Source organism: Thermobia domestica, chromosome 10, assembly GCF_964235325.1.
Source record: "Thermobia domestica chromosome 10, izTheDome1.hap1.1, whole genome shotgun sequence".
Lineage (NCBI taxonomy): Eukaryota > Metazoa > Arthropoda > Insecta > Zygentoma > Lepismatidae > Thermobia > Thermobia domestica.
The window spans coordinates 204,566,317-204,588,364 of record NC_137463.1 but is presented as its reverse complement, the minus strand read 5'-3'; the positions used below and the strand labels follow the sequence as shown (position 1 = coordinate 204,588,364).

Sequence of the window (22,048 nt, the reverse complement as noted above, 5' to 3'; positions counted from 1 at the left end):
ATCCTTGTTTACTGAATCTACCATTGTACCACTTCTATTCAAACGTATCTAGATTTCCCTAAATTACTGGGTTTTCTCTGTATTTCTTTGAAATAAAAAGGGGGATTTTGATTGTCATTAATTTAATTGGTATTTTAAGAAAATATAAAAAATAAAAATTAATGTGTACAGTTATGTTACATTCCTTTGGTTATTATATACTGCATGTTCATTACATTTATTGTTTTAAATCTGACAAACGTACTTTTTACCGTAAAAATCAAAGCATTCATCACCACCAATGTTTACTTAAAATTTTCCAAATCAACTTTGCCACTACATCGTCGCCGCTAATTATTTCCATTTCGAATTATTATGCATTAACTACAAACTTTCAGTATATATCTGCAATGCAGGGAATTAGACATTCTGCTCCTTCATTTTTTGCGCTGCATTACTTCTTTTCATACACAAATTATATTCTAGTCACTACGAATTTATTAAGCAGGAATACTAAACTGCTATACAAATATTTATTACATATCATCACACATCATCATTATATTCTTACCCTAATTTAACCTACACACAAGTACATACATAAACAAAACAAAAACTCACATTATATGTATCAGCACATATTAGGGGTGAGGACTTCTCGGAAAAGTGAACGGGCATATTTACTCTGGCTAGGTCCTTTTGCTTTCTCTAATGTAGCTTTTAAAATTCTTTTTTTTTTAGGTGAACAGCAAAACTTTAATTTAGAAAAAAAATCGAATGAATATCAGAGATGGGATGTGAGCCCCGTACCATTAGTGAACTGGTGGAACTGTACACATAACTACATATCTTTCCAGTTCTTTTGATAATGTATAAAAACAATAATAATGAAAGAAAAGAACTATAGCATTTCAAAACACGTTACTACCGAATTCTCATTTTAATTTACAGTATGTATAATTACGGTACTACATTTCGTACCTATTTCTGATTTTTTTTAAAAAAAATCTAATGTTATGCAAGCCTAAAGTGTGGTATAGGAATTTTCTATATGGATTTATTTACCCTCTACATCGCATATTGAGACGAAAGATACTACTAAAATCGTACATGATACGTAATTTTGGATACCCCCCCTTTTCCAAAGAGAAGCTGTTTGTTTACATGTGCGTGCCCGGAAAAGCAGCTCTATAGGGAACAAAGAAATTACTCAGATATATTGCAATTGGATATCATCGCTAACATTTTCACTACTTAATCGTAACTATCACCCAAATTGTAATGTGCAAGGAAATCACTTTTGATCACTAACCGGACTCGTGCATCTTCAAAACATTCAACATGCTTACAGTACTATCTCCAGATTATACAGGGGATTTCGAGACTAATCACACCAAAAGAAAGGTCAAAGGTCAGGGTTCAATTCTTCCCGCTTGACATCGAACCTGGACAATAGTACGACACGGCCTCACAGAGCTTCAGCAAGCGTACATAAAGTCAAGGTATCAACTTCCACCATATTTTTGATATGATTACTTATTTTGCCGATTTGCTGGTCCGCAAATGCTCTCGGCTCTCAAAAATTGCGCTGTTGGGATCCAGCGACAGCACCAAACAAAATTTTAATACTCCATGTTGTACATAGCTTTAAGGCAAAATATTCCAATTTTGTCCCTTTCTCGTTCCGTCACTCGGCTCTTTATGCTTTTTTATAACTAATTTCAACGTTCACCACTTTGGCTCCTTTTCTAAACTAGTCTTTCCACTTAAATTATCCAAAAACTTTCATATTTTGCCGAAAAAGATTCACAATGATAAAACCATGTCATCCACTATGGATGCAGCTTTACAAGATATCTTGCTCACAAAGGAGATTACGGGGATTGGCTGATAAATGTCGGCAAAAATAAGATGAGCAAATCGTGATTTAAGATGAAAAGTACCGACCAATTCACTTTTGTCACCTGATCACTCTTCTTTTATGTCAGATGATGCATGAAGAAGAAAGCAATGTTCAATCTAAAGGAATGTTTGAAAATTAATGTTAAAGATGGCCGAAAATATAGAATTTAGAAATTACTAAAATTTACGAAGAAAATTATAAAATTCTTACAGATGACTTCTAACTTCAAAAATTCGACAGGAAAATGTTCTGAAGACATTAAAAATACTGAAATACGAATTTCTATCACGAGAGAATCATAAAACACAGGAAAACATACAAAATGACACAAAATTAATATACTACAATTCACGACCTAACCTAACCTAACCGAGATACACATTTGTTTCTTTCATGACACTAAATACGACCAAATCAAAAATTTACACCAGAAAATACACTTCTACCTACAGTCCTAATTTTTATATTATGTAGGGCGATCCAAATTTTTCCGTAACATGATACCTGACATGTTTGGAGGTCACATATCATGAACTAGTGCGTATTAGATTCCCGATGCGACAATGGGGATTCGTACAAATTACGTGAATGCAATTTTGTCGAAAGTAAGCTGCATGAAAAAAATTATCTCCTCGAAAGAGGTAATTCCATGGAACATGATAATTCCATGCACGGAAGCAACAATAACGGACAAATAACAAATTGTTGTGCACGTTGTATAACGGTACAAAAAATATAATACCTAACTAGTAATTGAGTTTTATACAAAATAGAATAGCTGTGACGTACTCAGATATACCCCGTACAGTATTTGTGCTGTGCAGTGTGTGTACACACGTCATTTGTTTAGGGTTACTATTCACATACGGTGCTGAAAAGTTGATATCTGCGAAGTAAATTTTGCCCTGTACGTTTAATACACCTGGTTTTTCGAAAATAACTCCCGGGGTAACATAAAGTCGAGTAACAAGTTCCATGACTGTTGTGACCAGTTGCATGCACAAGTAGTATAATCTCTCCCCAGAAAAAGAAATCATGTGGCATGAGGTCGGGTGAGTGTAGTAGCCATGACACAGATCCTGTTCTCCGGTCAAGTGATCTGGAAAGGTTTCACTTAGGAAGGTGCGCATATTCTTGTCAATTTATACAGGTGCACTGTCATGATGGAAAGACATATACTTTCTTAGCGGTAAAGGCCGCATGATCTAAGAGTTCTGGAAGGGCATCATGTATAAATAAAAATAAATATTACTACACTGGGGGATCGGTATCGATTAAGGTCCTATCAGAAAACCAGGTATTATAACACCGCAAGTTAATAGTAAATATGTACTTGCTGATTATGCACTAGAGTTGCATACAAATTCTCACATCCAACACATGGGTATTGTGAAAGTTGAATATGCCAGTGATTGTGAATATTGTCTTATTAAGCCACAAAATAGCATTTTGAAAAACTGGGGTGGTGAGACTTTGTCGGAGGTACTATTGGCAAAACATTGTCCAACGGGGAAAGTCCGTAGATAGCAGGACATGTGTAATTTATGTGTGTATTTTGTGTTATTTAAATGGGTGCATTCTTTCATCACTGAAGTCGTTTCACGCAGTCAAAAGGCTTCTATTCAGGGCCCAATTGATAACATGTGTGCTCTGATCGTCATAGATACGTTGCCTTCAAATTCAACTGGCACAATTTCTTCCACTTTCGCATCGGGAGCTTGAAGAATCGCTGTCTCTCTTAGACAAATATGGAAGTTTTGAAATATACAACGTATCAACGGATTTGCTCAAGGGATTAGCATACAATGCAGTGAAATATTGACTTACAAGAGCCATGTGCTTGAGTGGAGAAGGGCCAAGAATTTTCTTGATGTTACGATTGTTGTATTTCCTAAGAAAAAACATAGGCAAAGGAATGCAGTGATTGTAGAACCATTAAACTTATTTTCCACACTGGTAAGATTATTACGCGTATACTGAACAGGGACTAGAAAATGAGTTAGAAGAAATGTTGAAGAACAATTGGATTTCGGAAAGGAAAAGACACCAGAGATGCCATTGGATTGGTGAGAATTGTATCATAACGCTTTCTTGACATAAGCTAAGATTTGTGTTTGTGCTTCATCGACTGGCACCGGGTCAATTGCATTCCACCGGGTCAATTAGACGGAACTTCTGAAACTACTTAAAGAAACTGGGATCAACTGGAGAGACCGACTTATTCACAACCTGTACCTAGAACAACGAATGAAGTTGCGCCTGAATCAAGGAGAAACAAATTGTGTGGACATTGGAAGTGGAGTCAGACAAGGATATAGTATGTCATACAAATTTATTCAATATTTACAGTGAATGCTTAATGTACGAAGCATTAATAGAAGTTGGAGATTTTAACATTGCAAGACAGATCATTAACAATGTTAGGTCTGCAGATTTCAAGCTTATCATATCTAGAACCGAAGAGAAAATTATGGACAAAAATATTGGATATGATGGACAAGGATACAGAAGATGATGGGCAAAATTGTTGACACTGGGAAACAATATGAAATAAAAATTGGCGTCGAAAATTCAAGTCATATGTATAACATGTAGAAACATACCCTTATGAGCTAGAGTAGAAAAACAGAAGTTTAAGAGGTCGATAATATATATTTATTTACACATTTATAAATATTTCAAACATATTTATTTATTTAACAACCACCAGATACAGCTCACAGGCCATTTTATACTGGATATTTAACAACAATAACAATGGAAAGGATTTGGGAAGGTATCGGCCAGGGCCTGTTAAGTAGGTACCATCCCGGCATTTGCCTGGTAGAACTGAAGAAAACCCTGGAAAACCTCATTCAGGATGGTCGGAAGCAGGAATTGAACCTGCGACCTCCCGAATGCGGATCCAACGCTCTACCATTTGAACTACTACGAGAAGTCTTTTGACTAGAGACAGTTACTACACCAAGGAGATCAGGTCAAGAATTGCAAAGAGATCAGAATCAGAAAGAGGAATTCAACAAGAAAAGATCACTCTTAACTATCAGGTTTAATATTGGACTAAGATATAAACTGCTAAAGTGCTATGTGTTGAGTAATGGACTATGGTTTGAACTCTTGGACATTATGGAAGTTCGAGAAGAAATATTTAGAGATCTTCGAAATGCGATGTTGGAGGAAAACGGAGGAGATAAAATAGACGGACAGTAATAAATGATGCTGTTGAAACGGGTAGAAAAGAAGAGAATGTTTTCAGCCAGCATCCGTCGTAGGTCAATTGGATTGAACACACCTTGCGAAGAAATTGTTTTCTTTATACCGGCATAGAGGGAAAGATGAAAGACAAGCAAGGAGGAGGAGCAAGAATACAAGAGATCGATGATTTGAAAAATAGAAGAAAACATTGAGAGCTAAAAGAGAAAACTGAAGATCGACAAACATCGAAGAAACATTTCCAGTCTAGAATCTAAAATAATGATAATAAAACTCATTAATCCTAGGGCTGTGGTGTCTCAGTGGTAAAGCGCTCACCTCTACCTCTGGTGCATGGGGTCCCTGGTTCAATCCCAGTTTGTGATGGATAAGCACCGTGTGCGTGGGTTTATTCGGAGTTTTCCTGTTTTCTTCAACTTTCTTCATTCCACCAATTCATTATTTCTCATCATCACATCTTCTTTAGCCTAACCGGCATAACCATGAGACATAAAACTGAAAGATTTCAAGTCATTAGTCCTAGGTCCTGAAAACATTAATTATAATAATTACATAACCTCTTTCAGTTCTGTCTGTAATTTTGTTAGTATATAAATAATAATAAAAGTTACAAATCACAGGTAGTCTATATCAGAGTCTTTGAGTGTTAATTTACTTGTAGTCAATCTTTTAAACCCGTAACTCAATTAAGTTAATACCAAGTTTTCGATGTCAGGGTTAAGCAATTTAGAAGTAGACAATGGTTGGTTTGTTCATCCAAGTTTACCGTCCCTTGCAGCACCAAGGCTATGTGAAACATGGTCATGAAGGCTAACGTCAGGGTCGAACCACATGTGCTCCCATCGAGAATCGAACTCACACCTCCCGCGTCAAAAACGTGTACCTTGTCCATATAGCCTGAAGGGAGCTTACTAGAAATATATAATATGAGTGGAATTTTTTCGTCCTTATTCCTTCTTCAAATGTTTTGATTTGTTAGTTGACTTGTATTTAACTCTAGCAGTGAGCAGAGAGACCATATATCTAGGTAGATGAAACTTACAGTTTATGGAAGGATCTGAGGGAGTGTAGTGCGTTTGAGGCTCTTCTATCGGGAACTGAATTATCTCGCGGCTACATAGATTACGTACGTGCCTGGTACAGGAGACTTGGGTTTAATTCCCGGAAAAAGCTCAGATTATGCAGTAAGCTGTAGATCTACTTTTCCTATAGCATTACTTCTGAAAGGACGCTAAACTATAACCCAATCGGGAATTAAACTCAGAACCTCGCTCACCAAGGATATGTGCATTAGCCACTTTCATTATTATTTTAATTTTTAAGCAAGAAACTGAAGCATCAAATGTACTCGCCTTTTATTTCTTCTAGCTTTATTTTGAAGCAATTACTTCTCAAATTTTCTCTTAATACATTAACTTTTTCACCTTTTCTCTACTTTTTCATATTATACAAACGACAAGAACATCACACAGGAACAGTGGATACGGTTAAATGCATATGTTCTTCAGTGAAACTCGAACCCAGGAGAGACTACGCCTTGCAATCTACATCGATCACCAAGGACCACTTACCTATGGATACTGGCGACTAGAACAATGAACCGAGTTTTCCAAACATATCATATTCATTGCTATTGAAAATTAAATAGTACCGCTGAATTTTGAACTTTCTTGAACAATGTAAAATTTTCTGGCATATTAAATATCCGATAGTATATTTCCGTCTGCAAATAATAATAATATAATATATGATACAATGCACAAATATAGCAGTTCCTAAGTCATGCCTTTCTGGTTTAGTGGTTAGCATAACGAAGCTTTATTCAGATACTCATTTCAACAAGGGTTCGTATCCTATCTGCTAGAAATTATTTCTTGAATTAAAGAATCTGAATTTTATAGGAATAAACATTCATGTTGCATGTGTCACGTATAGATACAAAAAAAATATAAATCTGTTACAGCTACGCAATATAGAAAATTGAATAATATATATTAAACCACATCAAAAATTCTTCTTGTTTTGTCTCTAATGGGTAGGTGTCTGGGATTCGGATCTCGGTGGCAGAGCACAAAAAATAATTTTACATATATGAATTACTTTCATTAATAATCTTTCTTCGTTTGTCTAAAGGATATAATTTTGGGGCGTTAAACTAAAGAAGATCATTTCTTTCTTTCTTTATTTTTGTCATTTGCATTCTATATGCCAATTATATATTTACTGGCAGCAATGTGTATATGGTCTATTGATCTTGTAAGACTGTGGATATTACTTTCTGTCAGAATGGAGGGAAAATAAATTTTCCTGTAAGCACAGAGTCGAATTACGTAAGAATCTAGGTTCAAAATTTTGGACTTCGTCTCTGGAAGGCAGAGTAGACTTTTGTGAGCAGAAGTATAGCTGGAAATGACATAGTAAACCGAATAAAAAGTACCTTGATATTCCTAAGTAAGCTTCAAAGTTACATGATTGTTCTAGAAACCTTTATTCCTGTAGGAATCAACTGAATTGTATTTACATTTAATTGCCAAAATTATGGTAACGCCCGTAGTTTGCAACACGTAAAATGTATGGGGTGATAAAACAGAGATTTCGTGTGCAGCATCTGAAAAAATATCTTCAGTCGCTTCTTACTAATAACAATTCCACACAATAAGAATTTAATCCTATAAAGCTTCCCTCTCCTGCCCGTAACACGCTTATAGATATTTCGCACAAATGTTTCGAAATATCTAACAAGGCATCACAAATATGCATGGTACTTATGAGAGTGTGATGTTTTAGTGTTGAAAAAAGGTCTAGGGTGCCATTTCTTTTGGAACAGGCAACACAGGACTTAAGGTTTGAGTGGAGGTAAGACTTCACGTAAGATTGCCAGAGTCTTCAGACAAAAGTGGAGAATTTTACGATTTTAGGGGAAAAGAATGTGATATTCAGAATTTACATAAAACAAACACATATATGTTTACATAGTAGTATGAAATAATTTTAATTGGAAACTGGGTTAGTTTTAGCTAAAATAATGACAAGATATAAAACACAAAAATTATATTACAATTCCTGGTGTGAGCTCATGTGGTTCGAACCCACTTTAAATTAGGATCCTCGTCTTATATAGCCTTGGAATTGGAAGAGGCACTAAACTCAAATCCAATCCACCAAGTATGTTACACAAATATTTTGTTCCTTTTAAATGTATATTAATGAAAACGTTTCATCTCTTAACTATCCCACATCTTTTTTTTATATAATTCAAAATATCCTTGCAGGGCATATTGAAATTTACCAATTGGACCAATTGGAGTTCTGATTTTATTAGTTGACAGAAGCTTTGTGTTCCTGATATTAGTGTGTCACCATCAATTGAAACATCGATATAATAGAAAGGATGTTGGCAGACGAAGGATAATATTCTAAAATTAAACTATTCTTAAACAAGAAGTTTGAGGTTCTGGTTAGACAGGAGTTAAAACTACAAGATCTTGTATTTCCTCTCTGAATTCCAAGTTACAACGCTGTCTTGCTTTGCTGCAGTGTGTGAGAAATCAGTTCCTCTAATTAAAAAGTATATTTTTCTCACTAACTAATAAAAACAGTTTAAAACTATCGAGGATTACAGTTTCTTTTATTTATTGAAAAATATAAGAAAATATTTTGAAAGTGTACGGGACTATCATTTCTTTTATTTATTAAACAAACAGAAGAAAACATGTTAAAAAAGTGTCTAGGACTATCATTTATTTTATTTAATAAAGAAAGGGAAGAAAACGTTTTAAAAATGTCCAGGACTACCATTTCTTTAATTTATTGAAAAACGGAAGAAAACATTTTAAAAGTGTCCAAGACCATAATTTCTTTTATTTATTGAAAAACGGAAGAAAACATTTTAAAAGTGTCCAAGACTATCATTTCTTTTATTTATTGAAAAACGGAAGAAAAGATTTTAAAAGTATTTAGGACTATTATTTCTTTTATTTGTTAAGAAACATGATAAAACATTTGAAAAATGTCCAGGACTATCACTTCTTTTATTTATAATAGGTGGAAGTAATCGTTTTATGAGGAAAATAAAAACGTATGACGTAAAGAAAACGTGCAAGAAAAACTTAAAATGTACAGGAAAACGTATGATGTGGCAACACTAGTTCCACACTTTCTGATCTTCTACTAAATAGCCCTGATGTAGCGGGCAAATAGACCTCAGCACGTTTCATCCGCTTTTAACACCGGTATCCTCAAGAGTCCATTTTACATCGGCCGTATGAACCCCTGAGTAACGTTGTTTCGATGGTGGAACGAAAAAATCCTGACCCCACCGAAGATCGAATATTGGCTACCGAATTGATAAGTAGATGCATTACTGCCTACGCTATTACGGTTCAGTATTATTCTAATAAACAAAACCAAAATTACTTTGTTTAAACCTTACTCACACTTACCGTGCGAATGGTAGTACGCCAATAGATCTTTGTTTAGGAATCAGGAGATTACGGATTTAGTCCACAACCAGTTATTACAGGATCCTTAGTTCTTCCACGCGATAAACATGTATGTCTATTATTACATTATGTAGAAAGCTTTTTTATTATTTTGTAGTTCTCAAAAAAAAAAAAACTTATAAAGAGAGTAAAGAGGATTATGCGATTCTATGTATCGGACATGGTATATGGATAGCCACTTTTCTACATAACCTTTTATTATATGCAACCAGCATGTCTTTGCTATTATGCAGGTTGCACAGAAGATAGAGAATGTTGTTTATTTTAAAGATGATGACGTTAAAATCACTTTTATCGTGAAGATGTTGTTTTTGGGTGGGAAAGAAGGATGGTAAATTTGATGAGATTATTCCAAGACACTTCGGGGAAATAGACGCCTCTGCTTGATAGGACAGACATACTAGGAAGATACTAAATTTGAGTCGGAAAACACGGACAAATCATGGAATTTTGTAAAATGTACGCGGACGTAAATTTTATTCTCAAAATGCGAATGTGACCGCATAAATGTTGACTTATGGTAACTCTTGCTTTGAGATCAACGTAGGCTGAAGTGAAAAGGCAACGAGAGAAAATGTCTTGACATAGAAATATATTCTATAAAAATATTGAAATCACTAGAAGCCCCCATTAATTCTTACTGCAAGGGAAGTAGTGAACAGACAAGCAGTGTTCTTTTGTAGAAAGCAATACCTTCCTTACCTGTGAAATAGCAGAACACGTATGTTGAGAATTTGCTGGAACTTATACAACACACTTTACTATGGTGTCGGTTGGGTTGCATAAGGATCGAGAAATAATATTCTCTCCGAATATATCTTGATTTAAGGCTGTGTCCAACCCTCGGAATGTGTTGGGATTTTCCTATAATAACATGGCATACTTCTTTCTAAAATAATACGAAAATTATTTACTTTATATATTTCAAAATTCGTCCAAATGTTCGTTAGTATTAATATTGCATGTTCACTTTTAGTTTTTCTTGCTAGGGTAATATTAGAGCGCGCTAATTAAAAATTAATTTTCTTCAATTTAAAAGCTGTGTTAAGATAATGGCTGCATTTTGTAACAACGCAGAACAGCAGATAGGAGGCCAAGCAGGTAGGTTTCTTTCATTCTCTGTTCCCCGCTAGGTCACGTGCGCGAACTTAGGGTTGTCTCCGGAGATGAAGAAACCAATGGAATGCAGATTGACAGCAGATACGAGCAAAGTCTGTTTTCTCTTTCTTCATAGATTTTCAAGATTTCATTGATTCTACATAAACATCTCCACGAACAGTTACCTGTAGAGGCCTATTGGAGCTAACGACGTACGAAAGTTTCAGAAAATCTGTCTATGTTCCTTTCAAGTGAGGGAAGTGTTCATTTATAAGAGTAGTTTTGAACTGTAAAGTGTAGAGTAAACTAGCTTATTTGTCGCATCAACTGACAAACGTTTACACAGAGATCGAAAAGAATTTATGCTGTTGTGATGTATAGCGAGCTGCAAAATAGTTAATATACTGTATGTGTAAGAAGAAAATGACCGAGAACTGGTTTTCGATATATCATATCGTTTATGCTTTATGAACACCAATATTGAAACCGGAAATACTAGTAAATTTCTACCAGTTCCGGTTTTCAATAGAGAGGTAGGATTGGAGATGGTACATTTTCTAGAGACGTTGAATTAATTCCCTAAAACCGCTTGTCGCTAGGTAATATAGTTTTTCATTTATGGCCCATAAGTGGTCCATCTCTATTACTTCCGATTTATATAGAAGATTGACGGAGGAGATGGAACCTATTCTTAGGACGCTAAATCGATTCCAGAAAACCCTTCTCGATATCTCTTGCCGCTTTTGGTGTGATACCTGTTAACAGACAGACGAACATAGCCGTTCTATTAGACTTTCGAAACCTTTGCATAGAATAGTTTGGAAGTTTAATAAACCCAGGTAGAAGAAATAGTATTCATCAAATCTATTTTCGTGCAGATTAAAGATATGGGAATTTCAAAGATTCTTTTACATAAGTTATTATGCCCTAAAGAATAACGGAGACCGCTGGTGTGTGTGTGCTCTCGGTTCGATCCCAGATCGCGCCAAGTGGACTTTGTGGTGGATGAACATCATGTTCGTGAGTTTTCTCATTCCCTTCCATTTTCTTCATTCCACCATTTCATTCATTCTCATCATCACCGTCTCCCTTAGCCTAGTCGGCATAATCGTGGGACGTAAAACACAAAGATTTAACTTTATTTCTAAATAATAACCTAATGCATTCTACAGTGTTCTGTTCTTGGCTAATGGCCCAGTAATAGCACCAGATTGATGAAACACTTGCAGATTGATATGCCACAAAATCGATTATTATTCATGTCAAAAAAATGTTGCACTAATATCTGCCAGGTAATCACTACAAGCAAGAATCTGTCTATTTCATTCAAATAGTGTTCCCCATGAAACGAGACGAGAAGCAAGGTTTTGTCGTCTCGTCTCCTAAATTTAATAGGTCTCGTCACGTCCCGATCCTCGAAGACTTCTTTCGCTCTTGTCTCGACATTTCATTGTTCTGTTTTGGTAATTTATGTTTTTAAGAAATTATCTATTAATTTTTCTTAATTTCATCTGGAAGTATCGCAACCGTTCCTCGTCACGATTGGTCCACGAATAATGCGGTATAATAACATTTAAACCATACTTATTATTGGTCTAAATTATGTAACGACTTGCATATTTTAAACGTAGATAAATGCTCTTCATTGCTTTCGTATCATCATTTTACCATTTACATTTACATTTTACCAATTTGTAGGTTCTTACATATGAATCAAATAACACTAAAACAGTGTTTGAGATCAAAACTTGGGTGAATCAGTGCTGCCCACGGGACTCGAGAAATTTCTCCTCACGGAAACGAGACGATAATTGTTGTATTTCGTGCGCCGTCTCGAATTTAAAAAGATATTTCTCGTGTGGTTCACGAGATTATAAACGATGAATTTCTGGTCTCGTGGCCAACAAACGTTCAGAATGGGATGAACTGGTGGACTTGCGCGGGGGGTGCGTCTGTAGGGAGCAGGTTCGCTATTAACGGTGGGTATGCGCGTAAACTAAAAGTTTATCCAATCATTTTGTGAATAGAAATATAAAAAGTACATACGTTTCGAATTTGCTAAAATTTAAATATAATACATCACAAATATCGACCAATATCCAGTTTTTGTTTTTCTTACGCCATAGTGAATTATTAACCAGTGTAAACTGCCAAAGCGCTTGTAAAGATGTACTTATAATATCGATTCAAGTGTTATCATAACCAGTGGCGTATTTAGGATCTTGTTTCGGAGGGGGAGGCTTGAGAATCAGTAAGAAGCATTTGTGTTGTACGTATAATGTGAAAAAAATAATAATGAAATTATTTCGGGGATCTCTTGAGCCCGATAGTCTCATAAATGCGCCACTAACCAAAACACATTTGTTATCATTATTAGAGCATAAATGTAAATTATCCTTAATAATATTACTCATGGAGCAAACTTTTCAGTGCTGTATCTCAGTTACATAAGTTACACGTTATCCAGGTATTCGCCAGGCGAAATTGTAGGCCGCGAGATTTTGATTGAGATGTTTCAACCGCAAATCATCATCAGATCAAGTATCAACTCTCTTCTGATGAATGGTCAACTACAAAATAGAAGGAGGCCTATGCACGAATGTGGATATATGGACTAATATAGCTTTCTGTGGATATACTTTTATTGATTCAGTGAGATTTGTGACCATTCCAATCTGCGACAAGGTTCATATATCGGCCAAATTTGATCGAAAATTTGATATTCCTCAGCTAAAAATAATAATTCTAGTTTGCGACCAACCGGTAATTGGTTCTTTAAATGAATCAGGAGAGTAGAAGTAATACACGTTGCCAGATATTTTTCCCTAAAATTATGAAGTGTTATGAACTACATAGGGGAAACAACCATAAACATCTCTTTGTTCAAAAGTGACGTAATTGTAGATTCATAAGATGTAACGTAACTTTGATCAGGAAACTGAGTCCAAATATACTATATAACACAACACACACACATATTTTATATATATGTAATTCTCTAAATTAAGTTTTCAGTCAAAATTAAGTGAAAATATTTCACTTGGTTATCTTTGGAATACCACTATCGGATCCAAATGATCTAGACTCTCAGAAATATTTTAATATTTATTTATTTATTTATTTTCTAATGCCTATTAGTGTTATGCACACGCATGAAATGCCATGATTTGTTCTTTCATCTTCGCAGATATTTCTTTTAAAGTTATATTTCTTATTTTGGAAAGCAAAATATTGAAGATAATGCTTTTAGTTTTGCGATTCCTCTGACGTGTCTTTTTTGTTCACCACGCAAGAATCAAGATTTAGGATCAAAAAAAGTTGAAATAGGAAAATAGGGAAAGCGCACGCTGTTTGACAAGAAGGCTTGTTACAAAGTACAACTAAAAAGATACATAGATAGATAAGATTGTCTCATTTCTGACAGCAGCCAGTCTTACCTCTCGCAACCTTATGTTCTTCCGACCATGTGATCAGGTTGTCAACGAACATAACTTCGAAGATATGCAATCTCCGCATTTTTAGATAAACGATCTTATCTCATTTCGTAACTTGTTTTCTTCCCCTACCAACTTTCTGAAGATCACTAAGGAACAATGGTGTGAATGGTTCATGTATCTGTACCTCCACGAACAGGAAAAGAAATCCTGCTTATATGCTTTCCAACGCTGTCATATTTATTTGTAAAAAGTAGTATTAATGAACTATAAGAGCTAGATTTAAAATAAAAAAGTGAACATGTAGTATTGGGGTAGGCTAACATTTGGAGAAATTTTGAATTGCATAAGACAAATAGTTTTCATAATATTTTGGAAAGAAGTTTACCATGTTATTATACAGGGATTGATGATCTCAGGTGAAAACGTTAAACACGGCCTTAAGTTTCTGTGTGTACAGAAAACGTCGAATAATACGGGAAGATAGAAATAATCATAGATAAGCAGAGAAAGTACTTATGGATAATTGTAATGGGTGATTTTGGTAGTGTTCTGATATAAGGATTGGATAGTAATAAAGTAGGTAAATATGATATATGTTGGAAAGTAAATTAAAGAACATGGGATGAAAATTGCAATAAAAGTTCATGACATTGTTGAATTTTGAAACAAGATGTAGAAACTGGTTGCTAAGAGTTTGTTCATTTATTTATTAGTTTGTTATGTCAGGATCTATTTGTATTGGCTAACATTCGTGGCTGTATTAATAAAGCTTATATATTAATTAATGTGGAGTTGAGTTACAATATTAACTCAAGAAATAAAGTCTGGTTAAGAATTTATAAAGAATCAGTGCAGTTGGCTATTGTGTAATTTATGGTAGTTACATTGTGCAATGTAAAGCCACTAATAGAACCCACTCTTTAGAATTGGGATTCAAGTTGAATAGTAGTTATAATTTATAACAGTTTAGGAAAAAGAAATGAGAGAGTGCAGAGTTTGATCAACTTTTGCTGACAGAATTCGGTGATAATAAGAAATACGTGATTAAACCAGGAGAAAAGGAAAGGATATACCTAAAATTTTCCATTCGATTAGCAAAGATATCAAATAGACTATGCAAATATACAGGATAGGTTCCGGAAAGCTTTAAAGAATGTGTACCAGATATCTTTTCTGACACTATCATTTGCTTTTTGAAGTGAATGCACAACTGAAAAATGTATCTGAGAAGAGAAAAAGAAATAAGAAAGTGGCTTTTCAGAAGTTTCTAAAAGGGGAATACGAAATAAATTTGATAGAGTAATGAACGTCAGAAGAAATAGCAGTTGAAGCTAATGGGCAATGGTCAAGCATTAGGCGAATTAGCCATTGGTTACTAAAGAAATGTTGAGGAAAATTAGAGTAAATGAATATGTAGAAACAAAGTTTCACAAAAACGAAACCGAAAAGAGATATACGAAATTGAATAGTGAATTACAGAGAAAAACCTACGAAGGCAGGAAGTGTATGACAGACATAAGCTTCATAACGTACAGAAATTAGAAAAAGTGGGAAATACGAACAAATGTATTGGGATGATGGATGGAAGATATATAAAAATAAGAAGAATAGCTGTGAGACTAGGAGATAAGAATGGAAAGACTGTAAACAAATGAGGTAATGTTGTAAACAATTGGGAGGAATATACTACCAAAGTACCCGTTCTTCGCACTGAAAGAATAAGTTTTAATAGATCAAAAACTTGAAGCTTGAATAGTTTAGTAATTTCTCTTATTAATCACCTTAGAAGTGAAATTTAAGAAAATACTGAAACATGCATTATATTATTTTTAATTAAGAGCTTATATATTACATTTTATGTCTCCAAATTTAGCTAATCCTAACATTGGCAATTTTCTTAATAAAAAGGGAAATATTAATTATTATTAAAATTGTTTCCTTTTCCTTTTAGGAGCCAAACGTTTGGACACATGTAATATCTTGTTTTAATTAAGAGCTTACATACGAAATATCACAGCAACTTAAGCAAACCCTTAAGTTGCTGAATGTCATATTAAAGAAATTGTCCCCTTTCCCCTTTAGAAACGGAATTTTAGACTTCTAACTTAATATTGGAAGGTGAACTGCAACGCTCGTTACTGAACTTATTAGGTACAGGTTAAGATTTACCCATGGATATTTATTTTCGCTGCGACAAAAATGCTCGCTCATCTAAGACAAAAATTTAGTAGTTGCTGTTATTATGTAACACTTTCTATAGTCGATATGACAATTAAGCTATATCTAACAGCTAGTGTAGCTTACGACACGAGAAATTCCAAGAGTCTTGTGCGCAATGTTAGTTAACCAAGTCTTAGATCTGAAACACTGGTTTAGTATTACACGATTCATTGATAAAGTAATTGTACGAATAAAATTAAGAGTATTTATTGACGTTTAAAGATATGTAAGCCATTTAATAATATACTCCTCTACAAAAATATGGTTTACATGTTGTTATATACTATTCGTGGACTGCACGTGACGCGGAAGGATTCGGATAACTTCTCAATGAAATTAAGAAAAAAATCAGCGCATATGTTTTGTACACAAAGTTTTGAAATGAGACGATAACAATTTCGTGCAAGACGAGGAAAGCTTTTTTTTAGAATCGAGGCAAGATACGAGACTTCTACAAAATTTACGATTCGAGACAAGAAAACTTATTTCTCGTCTCCTTTCGCTGGAAATATTACTAACAGCTCATCAGTATCCTTCCGTGACATGGGGCTAGCGCACGTCCTTCCTGTTTGTGTAGTTCTTAGTTTGATTTCTAGTGGAGGAAAAATTATCGGAAAAACTCTAGATAGTGGTTCAAATCTCACTTTTGATAGTAAGTTCCATCCTATATAAAACGGTATTAAATCCCAGTCAATCACTCAATCAATTTAACATTTGCCAATAAAGTACACAAACAAGAAAGAAAAGATATGCTCATATTCATCTAATTCTTTCATACTATTCTTTCTCATATGCAGTTGCGACGAAATCGTCTTTTTTTCTCACATGCAAATTGCCCTCTGCCTTCGACTTTGGGAATTCCAGTAATTTTTCAATTTGATTTTGATTTGATTTGTGAGTTTAGTGTCCCGTTCAGCATCGAAGCTATATGACACGTGGACCTACAGTTTAACGTGGGATCCAAACCACATGAGCTCCCGCCGGGAATCGAACCTGGGTCTCCCACGCCAAAGGCGCGTACTCTAACCATTTAGCCATGAGGGAGCTCAATTTTTCAATTTGAAGACTTTTTTTAAAATTCCAATGTGAGGCACAAATATTGCATGTTTTCCGTTTATCAAGATTAAAAGTTGTGTAAATTATTTCATTTTTCTTTTCCTTCTTTGATAGCGCACACAGCAATTTTTGACCATTTTAATATAAGCCTAACACTATGTAAAGGTTTTTCTCTAATTTAGAAAGTGAAAGCAATGATATAGGCGATACATTTGTAAACAGTAGATTCAATTCACTCCTTATTATTACGAGTGATGTGTAAATTGTTAATAGCTTAGTTTAAGGAAATCAGAAAGCAAAATCTTGAAATAAATGTTCCAAGTATCGCTTGATGTAAGTTTGAGGGAGGGTAGTTGCAATACCTATCATGTTTTATTATTTTTGCTTTCTAATTTGTATCCAAAAAAGGCAAGTGCAGTGTTTTCTGCATTGGATATGGAAGTGTTAAAATATTTCGCCATAACTTGAACTTCTACCTGCATCATTTACAAAATTCTTATCATTATGGTTGAACAAAGATTCCTTAATGATTCTAGTACAAATCAACTATTTGCAGAGGTGGTGTCAGTGGGGCCCTTATCACTGCTAATACGTAAGTTAAACTGTAACCAAATATAACTTGTACTTTATAAGGATTATTTGGATAGTTAATATTTCTTTCTATGAAATGGACATTTAATAAGTCGTGTGCTATGCATATATTTATATAATAACGAATGTATACATTGGTAATTCAATATGGACCTTCTATGCTTGGAACATTTAATCACTGCCAGATCAATCTGATTTTCTGTACGTTTGACTTTACTATTATTATTTTCTAAGTAAAAATAATTTTATTTCTTTCTTTCCAGGTAAGTAATTGATATCCAGAAGATCTATATGATTGTATACGCTTTTGCAACAGTACCTCAAATGAATTATGTGGCCCAAACACAGTAAGTATACTAATATATGTGAAATATGATTATCAAGTATAAAAACGGATTTGTCAGCATTTTATACCTGAGAATACTAACATACTTTTATTTGAGGGTTTGTTAAAATAAGGATATAAAAGTTACGAGTTATCGTCGTGTGTGTCAACAATGTACAGTGAGGTTCAATGCAGTAAAATTTAAAGATTAACATCGTATTTTAGAAATTCTATATCCTTGTCATTAGCTATAAGCCGATATGCTTCATTCCATTAAAACTTTTCTACCTAACATTTGTGGTGAAATTTATTTACTTGTTCTAAGAGTAGAAAATTTTCAAAAGAATAATCGATGTTCATTTTTAACGTTATTGCATGTTATATTTGATTTACAGGCTTAACGTTTTTCTTTTGTAAAATATACATTGAAGATATAGAAATGATCATGTAAAAACGAAGTGGCATACTAGTACAGCCAAAAACGAACTGGCTGCCATAACGTTGAATTTGCAACGATTTCCCTGCTGCTGCACAGAGGAATTAGTTGATTCCGAAACCAGTATGGGAGACTGTTAAATAGAAAAATGAAATGAAATGAAATCTTTGAATTTTACTTCCCATCGTTATGCCGGTTAGGCTAAAGGAGACAGTGATGATGAGAAATGAATGAAATGGTGGAATGAAGAAAGTGGGAGGAAACGTGGGAACCCCGAGAAAACCCACGAGCACGCTGTTTGTCCACCACAAAGTCCACACGGCGCGAACTGGGATCGAACCAGGTATCCCAAGCACCAAAGGTGAACGCTCTACCACTGAGCCACCACGCCCCTAACTGTTAAATAGAATAGATATCAAAGTGAAGATGTTCTGGTACTATTAAGGTGGCAATATAACGCTTTAAGAACAGTGGATGAACATCAAACTTCGTGTTAAACTGAGTAAGACTTTACTGAGACTTGTATTCCACTATCCCAATCGTACGTGCAAAAGCAATGTTCCTGACCCAAATTAAGGAGTAGCACAAGCGATTGACAAATGGTCGTGCTTCCACCGACGATAATAATCGAGGAACACTCAGATCGGTGAGAACTGAAGAACATCTTGCCAGACTTTATGAAGAGGCTAGACAAGACCTAATCATTACCTTTTTTTGAAGATCAAATACTTGCCCAAACATGTCTAGATGTAAGGAACGCTCGCTCTGGAGTCGATGACCAAAATTGATCTTCAGAACTGTCTTGACAAATATGTATGGACACTTGAAGAAATGCAATAAAAGTTTCTGTAAAAGTTCCATGTTATTTTTGATTGTAACTTGTGCCTTTAATTTAGTATATCTCACAAGGAATTACATAAATTCTTAATGGTATTTCCTAACTTAGCAGTACATTATCGCAAGGTAAACAAAATAAATTAAAAAAAAACTAACTTTTCTTTAGCTGCAATGAGTCTCATATACTGGACAAACTATGATGAAAAAAAAATGAAAAAGAATGAAATCTTTAGTGTGTTCCCATTCCCCAAACAAGACCCATTTTAATTTGTTTTGTCAAAGTTGATACCAAGTTATATTGCTTTTTGGTACTCAGAGTTGGAAGATATTTCCCTTTCCGTGGAAATTGTTACTCTAACTTTAAAGCTCCTAAAATGATTTTAAAAAATAGTCACAGATAAATATAGTTTCGAGTTTTCAAACTTGATCAAATCGACTTTTCACATGAGAAGTGCATAAACTGAGTAGCACAATATAGTGTAACATATGAATTTTGTAAGAATATGATGAGCTCTTCAAACAAAATACATAGAAACGGAAGAAATTTTAACCTTTCATTCCTCGTTTTGGAGCGGAACTCGTCGTACTCATATTTTGGATAATAAGAACATTTGTCTGTAAAAATTTCAACTTTATAGTCCGAAACGCTTTGGAAAACTGACAAAGAGTAAAAAATATACAACCTGCCTTTGTACTATGTAAGATTACAAAATCTATCTCACTCGTATTCTAGAATTTGAGAGGAACGTTTCTACAAAATTTCAATCTCCTTTGCCCGATGTAGATGATTAGAAGTGACAAATGGACCGACCTCCTTTTCCCTCTTACGCAGTTCGCATTCCGTAACAGTCGAACTTTGCAAATCCCTTATTGTCTACCACGTAAGAGAAAATGTTTCTACATATTCTCAAAATTTGCAGATATCTGATTAATGGCGAGCAAAGGTTCAAGAGTCCATGGAAATTATTCGTATAAGTACTACTTGGCTATAAAGGTTAAGAGAATGTTTACGCTTTTACAACTAATATTTTGAAACTTATACATGTATAATATTATCATAATTACCGTAACGAAAGCTACAAACAAACTATACATATATGATACTCTTTATTTCTTTTATTCTTTTACCATTTTATCATTTTTATTATACAAGTTTTGACAGTAATGTCAAGCAAATGCAGCAAAGATGAGTGAAATGCTATTACAAAATCAATGCGATTTAATCTCTATTCCAGACATGAAAGGAAATTTCAAATTAATAAAATAAATTCAACAATTTTAATAAAAATGAAATCAACGGTGATGATCCAACCGGGAATCGGTTTACGGCTGACGTTATGTACTGATAAACAGAAAAGGTTTCCAAATAATAAAAATATAAATAATGCTGCATCGGCTTACGTAAATATCAGCACCTACAATATTTAACAATTTACCAATACATACATACGTATTTCAGTGGTAAATTTTCTACTTCAATGCATACTAAATAAATAATAATCCCTATACAATAATATATATATATATATATATATATATATATATATATATATATATATATATATATATATATATATATATATATATATATATGTATATATACTAGCGTCGATTGTCCGCTTCGCTGGGTTAAAATTTAAAAAATTAGTAATATGTTCTGTTAGTCATTAACTTTTTAATGTTACTGAAGCTATCTCTGATAGAAGATGTTTTGGATTTAAACAGCATCGAAAGTTTCACTGTTCATTTCAGCGACCACTAATGTCGGTCACTTTCGATCATTTATATATATATATCTTCCTCTCCCCCCCTCCTCCGAAGTTGCACCGTCAAAGTGAAATGATTAAAAAAACATTCCAGGCTCGAACCTCATTTATGCTGAAAATTTGAGTTCAAGAGTTGTTAAGTTACAAACATAGTCATTTTTATTTTTATATAAGATTAAAAATAAAATTTATGTTGATTTGGCAACATTGCTCGTATATGGTAACACTGCTTAAAGGTTTTAGTACCTTAAATATTCCCAGTACATATTGCAATTTATTGATTGACTAACTTAAGTTTAACATTCCCTTTCTCTGATCCAAAATAAAATTTATGTTGATTTGGCAACATTGCTCGTATATGGTAACACTGATTAAAGGTTTCAGTACCTTAAATATTCCCAGTACATATTGCAAATTATTGATTGACTAAATTAAGTTTAACATTCCCTTTCATCTGATCCAAAGGTAGATGGTATAGCCTAGCTTCATTCGCAGCAGGAGAGCAAGTTGCTTCTGTTTCCGTAGTATATATGAGACAAAACTTATCTTCGCCGCTCCAAAATAATACTCGGATTTTTTATTACGCAATCTGAGGATCGAAACTAGGAGGACCACGACCGCGAAGGACATGCGTGTTAGCTATTTGGCTTCAAAAATGTATGTAAAAATTTCAATTCGATTTTTG

The 22,048-nt window shown here is 34.2% G+C and overlaps 1 protein-coding gene across 3 annotated transcripts in view; it reads left to right on the top strand.

Moving 5' to 3' along the window:
• The window catches only part of LOC145662942 (tolloid-like protein 1), a 964,318-nt gene that overhangs the window by 202,805 nt on the left and 739,465 nt on the right, over window positions 1-22,048 (top strand). The gene's annotated exons all lie outside the window — the stretch shown is intronic.